The 16,522-nt window shown below is 48.8% G+C and overlaps 1 protein-coding gene across 1 annotated transcript in view; it reads right to left on the bottom strand.

The window, feature by feature from the left end:
- The window catches only part of CCDC61 (coiled-coil domain containing 61), a 434,011-nt gene that overhangs the window by 216,650 nt on the left and 200,839 nt on the right, over positions 1 to 16,522 (bottom strand). The window lies entirely within an intron of this gene.

Below are 16,522 nucleotides of genomic sequence, written 5' to 3' on the forward strand. Positions count from 1 at the left end.
GTCTCTGCAGAGTGTGTCCACCAGGTTATCCCAAAACACTCCCAATGGTAACTTGGCAGCTACCTGGAATGCCTCTTACTAGGGGGGATAGCTGGTATGAAGGTATAGTTAGTCCCATGCAAGCATACAGTAAAACACGTTACACAATACCTAATGAAAACATATGGTCTTTTATATAATATATTAGCAATCACAGTTCAAATAAGTAATTTTGAAATAGTTACAGTATATGTAAACAGTGAAAGATACCCCTAACCCCTAAAACAAGTAGAATAATACAGATATAGAGCCAAGCACAATAATATTTCCTTTTAAAGAATCAATGAGTCGTCAACCATAGTCACTAGCTTATTCAGAATCACAGAAATAGCTTTAAAATGCAAGCATTCATTTAAAAACTCTAGGACTACAAGTGAAAAAAGAACATACAGAAAATACAGGTGTAGTCTTAATGTCACATTTAGGGCATTTTAAAAGTTCCAGAAAGTTTGTCCAGAGGGTTTAATGTGACAACCCCAATCCTTCCCTTGCAGGTATGGTGAAAAGATAAATATATGCTATCTACAGGCGATATGTACAGAGAAGACAGCAACCATAAAGTGGAGGAGTCTGGAAGACCTCACCAGAGAAGCCCAGTAGCTGGGTTCAACTACCAGAGGCCCTGTAAAGGATGGCAGCAAAGTGAGAGACAGGTTCACTGAAGAAAAATGGTTGCAGTCATAGGTCTCAGAGCAACCCTGCATCTAGAGTCCAGGGATCCAGGAACAAAGCACCAGTAAAGTTGCACAATGTGGATCAGAGGAACTGGGGAAAGTGACCCATGGCAATAGTTGCTGTGGAAACGGCCAAGGTAACTAGGCTGCGTATGCAAGCCAGCATTGGGCCTCACTAGGTGGTGCTTGGTGACTCGGTCAGTGTAAACAGTCCAAGGAGTTGCCAGAGCCAGCACGAAGGGTCAAGGTTGATTACCCCACAGAAACAACAGCAATGAAGAAGCACAAAGGGGGGTCCAGCAAGCAGGTCGCAAGTAAACCAGTTGGCGATGAGAATCAATCAAGGTAGCAGGAATGGTACCACCATGGAGAGCAGCTGCAGAAGATGATCTGCAGTGGCACACGATGGAACGGACAAGGCAGAGCAGCAGCAAGCCACCCAGGCAAGCTAGGCAGCAGAGCAAATCACCAAAAGTTCACACAAATGCTACAAGGGCAGGAAGGCTTCTAAGAGAGCCACAGAGGCTGCAGTCATGTAGTTCGGAGCACACAGCACGTGGCCACTTGATGTTGGCCCAAGAGTGTGTGTAAAAGAAAAAAGATCAGTTGAGACCTAATCCACTCCTAACACTAAGATGTAGGACCTGATGATAGCCCCAGTACATGTAGGCTAAGGGGGGGGGGGGGGAGAAAAAGGGAATCCTAGGCAGTCAAAACACACAGTACTAAAAGCATAACTAGGACCCCATGTGCCAACACTGAACACAGTCTCAGTAATTCCTAAACCTCTAGGACATATTATAAATAATACAAATGCACACTGCAGAGTAAAGATAGTCCCTAGAGGGAGGAAAAAGGGGTTAATCATTTTAAAACACAAGTCAGAGGCCAATAAATGTCAAAACACACCTGGACTCCTTACAATAATTCTTGCAGTTATACATTGTAACTAGTGTCACAGATGGCTTCAATAATCTCCCAACCCCAGGACTTTGTTCAAGTGTTTTTATTAACTATTTGTTGAAAGAACAAGTTATTTGCCCGTGGTAACATTCTTTCAATTGGATGTTCCTCCCACGTATTCCTGTCAGGTCCAGGGGTGTCAGGGTTTGACCATCATGAGGGTAGAAGTGGTTTTTAACTTTTAAATTTTATTTCTAGTGTCTCTGAGAACTAGAGTTAAGGCTGAAACCAGAGTAGAGCAACTATCCCAGGCCAAGATGGAGAAAGTGACTGTGCAATGATTGGTTCCAGTAAGGACAAAGGCTGTCATCAAAATTCTAAAGTCCCTTTCATTAGTCTTAGTCAGAGACAGGTTATGTTAATTTCAGTTCGTAAGATTAGGCCTTAATACCCTTCATTAAGTCAGGCCCATTTTGGAAATTCAGGATGAAAGTGATGAATAGAAGAACTTGAGGTAGTAAGGAAAATAAGTGACTGGACACGAAGCAGCTTCTGTAACTGGAGGCAGCTAAGTCCTATTTGTTTGACAGCCTATTTAGAACTACATTTTTTATGTAGAGTATGAATTAGAAATTCAGCTTGGGTTGAAAATACTAGAATATTGACGCTTAAAGCGGAGTTTTCAGTGACTCTCATGTCATTTTGCTGAGCGCATTTTAAACATTGTGAGAGCTCTGAACTGCGCAACAGGCTGTCTGCAGAGGGCGTGCTAGTCAGTAGCTTTGTACCAGCAAAGTAAGCAGCCAGTATCTCCAAATGCTCTTCTCAGCATTTCTGCCATTGGAAGGAAATCCTCCTGTGGGGCTTGTGCGGTGACTGGCGCTGGAACAGGTAGGACAGCTCCAGTGGAAAAACGTCAGATTGAAGTACGGAAACTATGGTACACCCATTTTTGGCATCGCCATTTCGGCGCGGTCCGATTCGGCGCGGCTACATCACTGCAGCAGCTGTTTTAGCATGCCCATTTTGATGCAGGAGCCTTTCTGGCGCTGTCAACTTGGCACGAGGGACGTTTGGACGCGGCTGACATTGCAGCCACGTCTAAATTCCCTCACACCAAATTCAAAAGCATAATTCTTTGCAAATGCAGCACGTTGACAGGTACTGTGCCTGTTAGCGTGTTGCATTTGTAAGCAATGCTCCGCCACTCCCAGGACGTTTATCCAAATGGGCGGCATGGCCAGCTGCTAAATGCTGACATTTAGCAGCTGGCCAGAAAAGCCAGGCGCCAAATGAGCTCAAGAATTACATACAAAAATAAAATAATAATCAGCACATGCAGTCTTGAACTCTGGTCTCCCGGAGTTCAAGGCTCAGCACCTAACCACTAGGCCAAAATGGCCTAATGGTGGTTTAATATCAACAGGTTTCATAGTTACCCTTTAAAAGAATGCGTGAGCACACAAAAATGAATAGGAGTATTGCTCACTTATAAGCCACAGCTGTTATTTGGCCTTGTGGTAATGTGCTGGCCTATGAACACAGACCAGTGTTCTCATACCCTTATCATCATCCTTTTAAAAATAAAAAAATACCAAGCAAATAAATATATATTTATTTTTTTACATGTGTGAAGCGCCTAAGCCATGGGGCATCAGGGCGCTGTTATGGAACCAGTTACACGCAGAGACATAGGCAGGCAGAAAGAGGGGCATATAAATAAATATAAGTACATATAAATATAGTATATGTGCATATATATTTTAGAACACTAAATAATATGAACGTATATACATAAATATATATTTGTCTACCTGTGCAAATATATACGCCAGTGCAGTGTAAGTAAACAATGGCAGTGTTAAAAGAGCGCATTCGAACACAAACATGCGCAGGAGCATGCAAGCAGAGATACACATAGCGGTGCACACCCATGCAGTGAGTATACACACCCCAGTTAATACTTCAGAATCTTAGTGTGTGCCCTGCTATAAATGCTCATGCAACTATATGAGATTGTCAAAATGTTTTGCACAACTTTCTGTTGTGCTCAGTGAAGGGCCATCACTGATGCATTTTTTGGGGCGATACCTCGAGGCAAAAGGCCTGAGGAGGTGGGAGGGCCTGTTACTTTGCTTGACTGTACTGGCTAATGAGGCCTTTTCCCGCCACTGCCATGGCACTATTTAGGGAGGCTTGGTGCACGGACATGTTTTAGTGTGCTGAAGTTGAGGAAAGCAAAAACCTTTCCTCAACTTCTGTGTCCAGGAGAACGGCTGGCATACTTTCAAAGCGTGGCAAGTGGAAGTTTCTCCATGAGGGTTGTCAGAATATCCCCGATAGACACCGACCACTTAAAGATATTCTGGCTCTGTGAGGAAAAAAGGTGAATGCAAAGAACGCCGCCACAGTGGATGACCAGGAGTTGAGCAGGATGGATGAGCATAGCCATGAGAGTGATGCGGCAAAAGGGGACGTGTGCCTCATCCTGTAGGGGATCAAGGAGCGGGCGCTGGGGACAGTGGAGCCGCCAGCTTCGATCATCAATGGAGCTCTGCAGGGGACATCAGCAGCTGTGCAGGGGAAGATGCCAAGGAAGGACACAATTCGCAAAGGTGATCCAGAGATGTCGCAATGCAGCCCACGCCGTACCACCCCAGCCACAATACAGAGCCACGATCAGGATACCAGAAGCCTACAGGATCAACCATCCCATATCATATCAGCCGGAATGCTTTCTCCTTTTGGATTTAGGGGGAAATGATGAGAACCGATTTCTCATATTTGGCTGTGAGTCACACGGGGAATGGGCTGGCGAAATGGAGAAGCCGTACGTAGATGGAACATTCAGCCTGGCTCCAGGATCTTTGCGCAAATATATGTGGTGATGGCAGAGCAGGGAGGATTTGTGCTGCCGGTCCTCCCTCCATGTCTTACTGCCCAACAAGGAAAGGAGCACTTACCAGCACATGTTTGAAGCGGAAAAGGACATGTGGCCTAATCTCGATCAAGCATCCATTTTGATGGATTTTGAACAGGCTGCCATTGGGTTGGCAAGACCAACATGTCCGGGTTCGCAATTACATGGCTGCCGGTTTCATCTAGCCCTTCATCTAGCCCAGAATGTCCGCAAGAAGCTTGCTGCAGTAGGTCTACTCCCAAGCTACAATACTGAACCCAAATTCGCACTGGAGACGCACATGATCATTGCTCTTGTCTTTGTGTCAATTCATGACCTAGACAGAGCGGTGGTCATAATGGACAATGTTGGTGCCAGTCCTGTGCTGGTTTGAGGACAATTACATGAGCCACCCTAACCGCAGCCACCATCATGCTGTGTTCTCCACAGAGATGTGGTTGGTGTATGAAAGAACTCGGCAGGACCAGGCACGGACTAACAACTTTGCTGAAGCTGCCCACTGCAGGATGCATGGCGAGTTTGGCATGGCACACCCTATGATGTGGACATTTCTAGATTGGGTATGTCCGATACAAAAAGGGCAGAGACCAACTGTATGAGGAATACATCCGTGGGAATGCCCCCCGCCCCCAGCAAAGCGCAAGAGGTACCTGAACCAGAACTGGAGGGTGTAGAACTTTGTGGCGAGCTATGGTGAGCGTGATGTTTTGGACTACCCTCCCCGGTCTTGCCCATCAGTTTATTATGTATAAGGCAGGGATCTATTTGCCTCAATTTGAAGGTGTTTGTGCACATTTGCCATAATAAACATAACATCCATGCAGTATCGTGAGTTGGTATTGTCTTTTCATCTGGCTTATGTCTGCTTCCCTCTGGTTTTAGTTTTTGTGGGAAAGAACATGAACTTATTTGACATCGTACAATGCAGAAAGATTGTGCCACAAATAACTATAGGCAGGTGATGTTAGCACAGTATAGCATTACTAGGTAGGTACTAAATCTAGTGGTGTAACGTCACCCTTTTACTTTGCGTTTGTGTAAATGTGCGCTACAATTTGACTTGGTGTATTGTATGGGGTGGGACAGGCCACATTATTGGATGAGTGGGGGTTGTGGTGTGAAGTGTGTGTGTGTGTGTGTGTGTGTGTGTGTGTGTGTGTGTGTGTGTGTGTGATGACGCAATCTGTGGTAGAACAGCAGACACCCTTCTAGGGTGAGGAATGCATATAGTGTGATCCCCTCACTACACGAGTATCTGTGTCTGAAACGTTGCGTTCACTTCATCTCGAGTACTGTGTCTAGTTATGGGTAGAAAAAGAAGGGGTAAAGCTGGACATTGAGGCCTGGACGATGTTAGATTATGTCACCATCTCTTTTCTCCTGGGTGCTCACACACTTCCGGTTACACCTTTGCCAGTCCCAGTACGGGCTCTTCCCCCAGGGTGACCCAATATTACTCTCCCTTTATAATGCACGAAGCACTCTATAATAGGTAATTCTTTATACAGCCGCAGTATCCTGTGAGATGGGTAACTTTCTATAATGCTGCAGCAGGAACCAGTGGAGTAACTTTGCTGAAAATGTTGCGGGGCACATGACATCTAAATGAAAGGGGCCCCTGCCAAATGAGAAAGGTAGCACTTTGGGTGACACTTCCGGGACAAGACATTGCCTGAAGGGAGATGCACAGTGCTTCATTTGTGTGGGGCTTGCTTCTCAGCCCTGGCACGATGCCTCCAGTGCTGTGGACGATGGTGCATTATGATGTCTCCAGAGTGAGACAGCGCACCAGATGAGACCACGAAAGGAACTGTAAACAACGGGAGAGTACCTGGTGTGAATGAGTGTTCTTTAAAACAAACAGGCCCCCTTTCAAGCAGTAGATTATTTTCCACTCCTCCTTTTTCTTTGATCTCTCGGACAAACAGATCTAATCTTCCGTTTACGAATCCCGGACTGCAATCCGCGAAATGCAAAGAAAAACGCACGAGTGGGCCACCATTTATGGGGCATGCTGGCATGGAGACACTTAGCAGAATGGCACCAGTACTGGATAGGCCACTTAGGCATGGCATGGAGAAACTACCACTCAAATCATTTCAATCATTTTCAAGGGATATAAAGTCCATTGGAACTAAATGCTTCAGTTCTCAGCTTCAATCAAATAACCAACTGTATTCTGGGATTCGTAGTCTCTGTGCGAAAAGCTCCCAAGCTGTCCAGTGGCACTGAAAGGGGGTGTACCGCATCCCTTTACATGTAGCCCAGTGCCAGCATTGGGGAAGGATTGTATCACAATGGAGTGGGGTTAGGGAAGGATTGTATCACAATGGACTGGGGTTAAGAAGTCAAGCAAGCCATGACCACAATCATGCGAGACTGTTCCAGCCTTGGGCTGCCTTTTAACAAATCCAGAACTGTACGATTTATTCATCCACTGGCAGAGTCACGCATGTGCAATCCATCTGTGTTTTCTTTCATCAAAGTAGTGACATTTTAACCCAAAAAAAGCTGTAAATTAGTGCTTACTTTGTGCCAGTGTTTGGCGGTGGCCAACACCGGCACTGTTTTTTCAGCACCGGCACTCTAATCACGTCTCTCTGAGCAGCGGCTCATGGAGATGGAGGCATTCATCAAAGAAAGTTAACACTTAGTGTTAACTTTCTTTGATGAATGCAACAGTTCCCCAGCCATCCGCCTGCATGGCGCCAGGCAGGAGGCAGCCGCACTCTCTCTCCACAACAAATTGTGGGTGGGTCCTGTGAGCTCATGCACATGTTGCTTTGGGGGATGGGGGCGGTCCAGAGTCAGAAGGTGGAGGGAAAGTGAAGGATATGTACGTGCGAGTGTGACTCCCCCCACCCCAATGCCCAGCACCCTCGGTGAGGAGCACAGGTGGGGTATGAGCGTCGCAGGGAGAGGGCATGGGAACAGTGGAGTGGGCAAGGGAAGGACACATTGCTAGTCCCGTCAGGCTCTTGGAAGGGGCGGATATGCATGCGGCGAGAGGGGAGGGGATTCCAGCGGGAGTGCCCAGCACGGGGAACAGCCAGCCCCAAGCAGATGGGCTGCCTCAGAGCCCTGTGAACAAAACTGGCAACCAGGTGCCCTAGGGACCGTTCTGTGAGGAAAGGCGGCGAGATGAGGTGAGTAGTGCGGAACAGCGCTGCAGCAGCCATCACTCCTCACGCTGAACGTGTCAGGTACCGTGAGTACCGCACCCAGACTTGGGGGCGTCTGTGCGTTCTGGTAAATGTAGTTTTGCTTACCCTGTTAAATTGCAGGAATACACGTACCAAAATGCAAAGAGAAGTCAGGACACAGTGTATTACACCGTGCACCGGACTGCTCCATGTCACTCCCATAACCCAACTCAAGCCATTAAGCGCTTTGCGAGTGACGGCTTCTGGGCACATGAGGAGATATTACACATTTTGGTACTGTATCAAGAGGGGCTTCAAAAGAGTGCGACTGTTATATCCGCCCTGCGTCCCGCAAGGCAGTGACGCAGGGCGTCTCAATAAAAGCCATGCCCCCGCGGACGGGGAGCAGTTCCGGGCACAGTGACGAACGGAGTGTGGTGTGTCTCATTTCGCTCCCGCTGGAACTGCGCCACTGCAGCCTACTGATAAGGCCCTGCACGTTCTGTCTCCCCTCGCGCCGAGGCGCGGAGACAGGACATAACAATGGCGATGAGGGAAACAGAACCCAGCACACGCGCTCGACGCTCTGCCAGCTGTTGCTGACTCACAGCGACACGCGAAATATTTGGACACCCGGTGGGGGGGGGCACACAAAACCCCCACCCACGGGAAAAAAATAAATAAAAAAATTCTTCTCTCTTCCTCTCTCCATGCCAATCGAGCTGATCTTCAACATGGGCCACCGTCGGCTGGAGGGGACACACTCCCTAAGGACACCCATAGTGAAGTGCAACAACCACCCATTGCATTCCAGGAGTCAGAGGCGCCACGGCACAGCATGGGAGGCCTTCACACTTGCTCCATACTCGGGTGTTCAAGGCTACTGCACATGGTGAGCGCCTGGATCGACGCAGCTGCCCACTCACCACACTTTGAGACTTTCAACCGCGGAGGGGCACAGTCACCTGAGGACAGGCATTAAGGTGAGGCGTGCATACCCCATTAAGACACAGTGAGGCCTTGCCATGGCGACCGGCACGTCCACCCCCAGGCCCGGCACGCCTTCTAGACTTGCGGCCAATCTGTCAATGTCATGACCACAAGCTCGCCCACAAGGGAACTCCTCTGCAATGATTCAGCCGTTTGATCCATTTACAGACTCATCATCAGTTGGCCCCCGGTGGCAGCTATAGATCCAAAAACTCGAAATGCCGATGGAATGCAAGGACATAACCACTGACAGGAAGATGAGATCCCACCTGTTGCTAAACGTGGGGGACGAGGTACTACGTATCTTTAACTCGCTAACCATTGATGATGGCCAGGACATCTACCAGCAAGCGAAGAATGCCCCAACGGCTCATTTTCTCCCACAGCTCAACCCTGATTATGAAACTTTTATATTCTGCACCACTATTCAGGCAGAAGAGGAGACCTTGGATGCCTACCATACCCGACTGAGGAAGCTGGCAATATCGTGTGAGTTCACGAATGTCGAGAAAGAAATCCGGAGACAGCTCATGAATGGCATCCAATCGGAGAAACTGAGAAGGATGGTACTGAGTGAGAAGGGCATCCCTCTAACACGCATTCTGGAATTGGGTCATCAAAAGGGAACTGGCACATACCAGGGCCACCAACATGGGGGCGACTCTTCAAAAACTACAGCCTGCCCTCACGACAGCAAGGGTGGCCCATGTCACCAACAGACAGTCCGCAAGGGATGAGGCTGGCGGCAACTACGCACAAGCTAGGTGGCAGCCACGAATCCCGGGACCCACGGAATGTGGATGTGTGGTGGACCGTGACATGGATGGCGAAACTGCCCCGCACAAGGAACAACATGTGGGGCATGTGGCAGAAAGGACCACTATGCTAAGGTGTGCCAGTCATCGGGAAGAGCGGGACCAAGAAAAAGAAGCAAGCGAATGCAAGGCGAGTCAAAACGACAAACTCTTCGACTGAGGAAGAAGGGGATGACGTCACAGGGGCCCCAACAGGAATCCGGCAGGGAACAGTGGAAAAAAGGGAGAAAAGTCTACCTGGTGTCAGCCCTGGATCAGGGACATGCAACGCAAAAAAAAAAGGCTCCGGAGGCGCAAATGCCAGGTCACTCTCCAAAACCAGCAGGTATGGATGACCATTGACACGGGAGCGTCCGTAAATGTTATGCCCACAAGCACATTCCAAATACTGCAACCACAACCTGATCTGAAGAACACAGACACTTTACTGTTTGCGTATAGCTGCAGGAAGCCCCTACCGGTGGTTGGCAGATTCCGCACCACCCTCAGCCATGGTGAAAACAGGCTACCGTCAAAAATCTACGTCGTAAATGCAGGGATTGAATGCCTTCTGAGAGGGGAGGCGGCTGAAGACCTAGGGCTAGTCAAGTTCGTCTGTCACGTGAAGGAAGCACAAGAGGTCGAGAAGATCCTGGCACAGTATCCCAACCTACAAAACGGGTTAGGGTGTTTGAAAGGAAAGACAATCAAACTCCACATAGACGAGTCGGTCCAGCCAAAGGCCGTAAAACACAGGAGAACCCTGTTCCACATGCGTGAACAAGTGGAGGAAGAACTTAAAGCATTGGAAGAAGCAGGCATAATAGAAGAGGTAACTGGGCCGACACCAGGGGTTTCCCCTATGGTGGTCACAAAAAAACCCAAACAGCCAGGAAAAGTCCGGATTTGTATAGACATGCGTCTCCCGAACACTGCAATCAAGCGGGAGCGCCACATTACACCTACGCTTGACGAAATCGTGGCTGATCTCACCGGATCACGAGTCTTCTCCAAGGTTGATCTGAAAGCAGGATACCACCAGCTCAAGCTGCATAAGGACTCTCGATACATAACCACTTTCTCGACACACCTGGGCTTACGGAGATATAAACGTCTAAGCTTTGGGATCTCGTCAGCTGCCGAAGTTTTCCAACAGACTATTCAGGAGGTCATCCGGAACATACCAGGTGTCCTAAATGTGAGTGACGATATCCTGATCCATGCTCAAGACAGAGAGGAACACTTGAGGAGACTGCAGATGCTCCTGGGCAGACTAGAAGACGCTGGGTTAACTATTCACAAAGAATAATGTGAATTCTTCAAAACGGAAATATCTTTCTTTGGCTACAAGTTCAGCAGCACTGGCATCTCCCCAGACCCCCAGAAGGTTGCCGACATACAGGCTGCGAGTCCGCCGATGACACCTACCGAAGTGCGCAGCTTCCTGGGGATGGGCACATACTGTGGGAGGTTCATCCGTAACTTGGCCACTCTCTCTGAACCCCTGCAAGAACTTACCAAGCTTAACACAAAGTGGGAATGTGGGCAAGCATGTCAGGAGGCTTTTGACAACATCAAAGAGTCGCTGTCCATCGACACAAAGATGGCATAACACGACACCGAGCTCCCAACGGAACTATTTGTGGATGCGAGCCCTGTCGGCCTATGGGCCATCCTCATGCAGGTCACCAAAGAAGGGGAGAAGAGGCCCATTGCATACGCGTCAAGAGCCCTCACAATGACAGAGCAGCGATACTCGCACATTGAGAAGGAGGCAATTGCCGTACTGTGGGGGTGTCGTCATTTCCACCTCTATCTCTATGGCAGAAAATTCACGGCAGTTACGGATCACAAACCCCTGTTGCCTATCTTCATGGGCACATCCTCTCACCCGCCGGCCAGAATAGCCAAATGCTGTTACACCTCCAGCAGTACAATTTTGATTTGGCCCATCAGCCGGGAAGTGAAAACCCAGAGGACTTCCTCTCAAGACACCCTCGAGCGGCGACTCCACAAGAAGTCCAAGTTACCGAAGAGACCGAGGAACATATCTGCCAGGTTGTGCGGGCCATGAGACCAAAGGCTGTCAGCTTCGAGGACATTGAATTGGAAACACACAAGGACCCGTGCTGCGACCTGGTGAAGGATGCCATCATCTCAGGCGATTGGAAGTCCTTCATGAAGAACACCCACAACAGGACAGCGGAAGCAAAGGCGTTCCTCGCGGGGATGTTCACCATACGACAGGACCTGTCGATCACAGAGCAAGGACTGCTGCTCAGGGGGAATCGCATTATCATCCCGTCGAGCCTCCAGGACAGAATAGTGGCATTAGCCCATGAAGGCCACCAAGGGATGGCTCGGACGAAGGCTCGAATCCAGCACCGAGTGTGGTTTCCACAGATAGACGAGAAGGTCGAAAGGCTAATAAACACCGGTCTACCCTGCCAGATAACCAGAGCTCCACCGGATCCAGAACCGATCCAGTCAGCGGAACGTGGACTTGGCAGATGCGATGCAATCCGCAACGACTTTTGCACACTACAAGAAGGCCTCTACCTCCTGGTGGCCATTGACGATCACTCCCGATATCCTGAAGTCGAGGTAGTTGAATCCACAGCAGCGGAAGTGGTAATACCCACCATGGAGAAGATGTTCGCAACGCATGGACTACCCACACGAATCAAGAGTGATAACGGCCCACCATTCCAAGGGGAGGAGTTCAAACAATACCTGCAGGAACTAAACATAAGGTACCATCACAACATGCCAAGGTGGCCCCAGGCGAGTGGGGATGTAGAACGGTTCATGAGGACACTCAACAAAGTGCTGAGGCTATCAAGAGCAAATGCCAGCCCGTGGAAGGTCGACCTTTACAGTTTTCTGCAAAACTACTGGGTCACCCCTCAGAGCACGACGGGTGTCCCGCCAGCCGACCTCATGTTTGGCACCGTCATAAAGTCTTCCATTCCACATCACCCCAGCAGGAGCCCGGACCGATTTGACAAGGAGCGCACCGAAAGAAGGAGAATGGGGGCCAATGCACACATGAGTGTCAAGAGGAGGTCGAAGCCATCCGACCACCAGGTGGGCGACCAGGTGGTCATGCTGCGGAATCCGACAAGGTCCAAACTGGACTCCTGCTACGATTTGTTCCCAGGGACTGTCAGTGAGAAACAAGGAACCATAACTGTAAAGAGAGGACGCCGACAGGTGACACGAAATGCGTCGTGGTTCAAGGCGGTGCCACGCAATCTGTGGACTTATGGCGAATGTCACCAAGAAGATGAAGAACCCCAGTCGAACTAAGGATACCCCGCTCACCTTCAGGAGGAGGTAGAAGTGGGTGACAGTATGTGGGAGCAGTGTAGCCAACCTGACATGGGTGAGCCGGACATGGAAGGTAAGGCGCTCAGTGAGAAAGTGAGGCCCAGCCCCAGAAGGTGCGATATGGTTTAACTGCCACCAAGCCGCCCGCTCGGCTCAAAGACTATGTGTGGTAGTCTGCCCCATTAGGACTGTACGAGGGGAGGCACCCGGGGTTTTTGTAGTTTAAGTGTCTGCATAATGGTATTTGATATGTTTTGTTTAAATGTTAAGTTAAATTGAAATAAAGGAGGAATGTTATATCCGCCCTGCGTCCCACAACGCGGTGAGCAGTTCCGGGCACAGTGACGAACGGAGTGTGGCGTGTCTCATTTCACTCCCGCTGGAGTAGCGCCACTGCGGCCTACTGATAAGGATCTGCACGTTCTGTCTCCCCTCGCGCAAAGGCGCGGAGACAGTACACAACAGTGACCAAGGTAGTTCCTGAGCAATTGGCCTTCACACTTCTCACACAGAGCAGAGTTGCTGCTTGGGTAAATGCGCCTGCTGCAGCGCGAGATGTATCTGGACTTTGATTTTCCATTTTCGGGTCATTCATTTTAATTCTGAGTTGCTGTAGGTATTATTGGGTTGTGTCCTCGTTTGTTGTTGGCAACCTATTTATATGTGGGTGTACGTCCAGGCGCTACATAAAGAGGCACTCCGGCGCCCAGAGACTTTTCAGTTTGTTGTGTGCACTTCATAAAGGCAAATGGTGTGAGCACCTGGGCATGAAAGCAATACCTGTAGACAAACAAAAAATATTGGTTTCGTCAATACTTGTTTTTAACAGGACTCCAGTGCAAGGCACAGTGGGCAAAGGCACACTTGGTGAAGACATTTTAATTACTCCAGTAGCACACGTACAGATAGAATTAAGGGATTAAATCTCAGCAGACTGCTTAGAAATAACACTAACAATAGATTCTTCATAGAGCTGGCTCAAGGTGATCCAAGAGTAATGTGATTTGGGTGGTGCGGGGCAGGTAGTGGGTGGGGAGGGACAGGTAGTGGGTGGAGCGGGGCAGGTGGTGGGAGGAACAGGTAGTGGGTGGGGAGGGGAGGGGCAGGTAGTGGGTGGGAGGAACAGGTAGTCGGTGGGGAGGGGCAGGTAGTGGGTGGGAATGTCCATGTGGATTACCATGATCATGGGCAGTCAATAGGTGAATAAATAACCACATAACTCCCACAAGCCATGTGCCCCTCCTCACATTTCATCTACCAACTAGCTGCACTCCACTAAAATAGATTTGGCTTACAGTGGAATCTAGGCGCCACGACGAACTAAGGATTGCAGTTCTATTTCTGAGTCAGGGTGGAGCTGCAGGCCTAATACACACAACTCAAATAATTTATTGTTCACATATTAATCAACAAACTCATACTTCACTCTACAGACACACATGGAAAGACATGCATGAAGGAAGGTAGACACACGCATAAACGCACACACATGCATATCACAGATATACAACATGCACAGGCAAACAGGTAGGCATGCAGTCAAGTGCATACGCACATCAACATATGAGGCAAAAGGAATGGATTACATATCTCTTTGGGGGCTAAGTTGAGCCGCAGCACAGATCAGATTCATCGTCACATTCTAACCATGTATACGCACAGATGATACATGCACTGACACAAACCAGTCCGGGTGGAGAAGCAGGAAGGCAGACTCAGACCCACCCAGGCCCTTCCAGACACACGCATGAATGCATGTGTACACACACAAACACGCACACCCAGAGTATAATGGTAGCAACCAGACCAGAGAGCCAGAAATTGGGAGCACTATCCCACATGTTATTAGCGGGACAGGTGAGGACAGAAAGCACGCTCTTGCTGGCTGCCTAGCACTGTCTAGCAACTAGGTCTAGCACTGAGCCGGAACAGGCCGCCCATTCTGCGGGCAGTGCCCGCCTGCCCCGGGATTAGGGGGCCAAGATTTTTTGGTCCCTAGAACTTATTTTTTTACAAATTAAGCACTGGCTGTAACGTAGTATAGCACATCACTCTGAATGAATGAATGAATGAATGAATGAATGAATGAATGAATGAATGAATGGCAAAGTATCGAAGAGAGACATAGGCATTGTATTCTTCCAATTGTGATAACGTGTATGCAACCCGTGCACACTGAACAGTAACATCCGTTCAGCCTTGTGGTTTCAGACTCCGCTGATTTAAACTAGGTTGAGCGCTACATCTTGGACAGACTGTGGTGTTCAACAGCTCCTGAGGACATCCGGAGAATACATTGACCTGCCAAATAATCAGCTGCGGAAATTCTTTTTTTTATAGACTCGGGTGCCGTGCGGTGTCGAGTCACGGCCCTTGACAGCCTCTGTCCTGTCATCGGCAGCGACGTCGGCGCTTGTATAAGAAGCACGCGTGGCGACCGTTGCCTCAGTTCTAGATTTTTCCTCCTTTGCATGCTTTGCCATAGATGGAGAAGAATAGGACTGTCTGAGAAAGCAAGGTGTAATAACATGGAAATTCTTGAAAGCAAGCAGGAGGCTGAGAGCGGAAGCCTCGTGGTAGGATCTCCAGAAATGGGTGAACGCCAAAACTATGGTGTGGCACAAGGCCACAAACGTGGGTGGGGAAGAAGAGGAGGATACGCTGGTAGCCTGGAAACACTTGGTAGCAACTTAGTCGGGGCCGGGGAAGCTCAGAGGAAAACAACTCCTCAGGTGCGGACAAGGTGGGGACGCCCACTGGAAGAGGTTGATATAGGCTGTAATGTGAAGTAGGCTCGGGAAGGGGGGACGGGGAGAAAATAAATAAAACATGTATAATGAGACAAAAGCATGTCTGGCGTTACACTGTATGATGCTTATGTTGATACCAATAAAACAATTTAAAAACATCACAAAACAAAAAAACATGGAAATTCTTTGCAAGCAAAAGGGGCGGGATGGGAGGGTGATGAGGAATACATGGGAGGAACATCTAGTTGAAAGAACGTTACCACAGGTAAGTAACTTGTTCTTTGAATGGCTTGTGTCCGCCCACGTATTTCTCATCTTTGATACACTCCCATAGCAGGTTGTATGAGGCGATGGCTGCAAAGAATTTCTATTTATTGATGCTGTGGAAAACAGCCTTCCCAAATTTAGCCTCCTTTCCTGACAAGAATATAGGCAATAGAATCTGCTGAAGGTATGAAGGGATGACCAAGGAGCCGCTTTGCAGATGTCCTGCACCCCTCTTTCAAGAGCCGAAGCAGCAGCCACTCCTCCAGTGGACTGCGCCCTCAAGCCATCGGGCGAGTCCTTTCCCGCTGCAGAGTAGCATTTAGTAATGCACAGAAACGGTTTGCTTTTCTCACAGACAAACCTAATCTATGTCCTACATACACCCCACAAAAAGTTGGTCATCTTGTCTAACATTTGCCATCCTTGTAATGTAATAACTTAACGCCCTTCTTGGGTCTAGCCGGTGAAGCTTCTCCTCTTTGGAAGGATGAGGTGGTGGATAAAAAGTTGGTAAGACTATCCTCTGCGCCGGGTGGAACGCCAACATCACTTTAGGGAGAAAAAATGAGCGCACCCCCAACACTGCCTTGTTCTTAAAAAAAGATCCTAAAAGGTGGTTTTGAAGACAGAACCTGCAGTTCACTCACCCTGCGGGCAGATGTGGTAGCCAACAAGAAAGCAGTCTTGAGTGTTAGCATCCTTGAGGGGCACA

The sequence above is a fragment of the Ambystoma mexicanum genome, chromosome 2p (assembly GCF_040938575.1).
Source record: "Ambystoma mexicanum isolate Mex_15411 chromosome 2p, UKY_AmexF1_1, whole genome shotgun sequence".
Taxonomy (NCBI): domain Eukaryota; kingdom Metazoa; phylum Chordata; class Amphibia; order Caudata; family Ambystomatidae; genus Ambystoma; species Ambystoma mexicanum.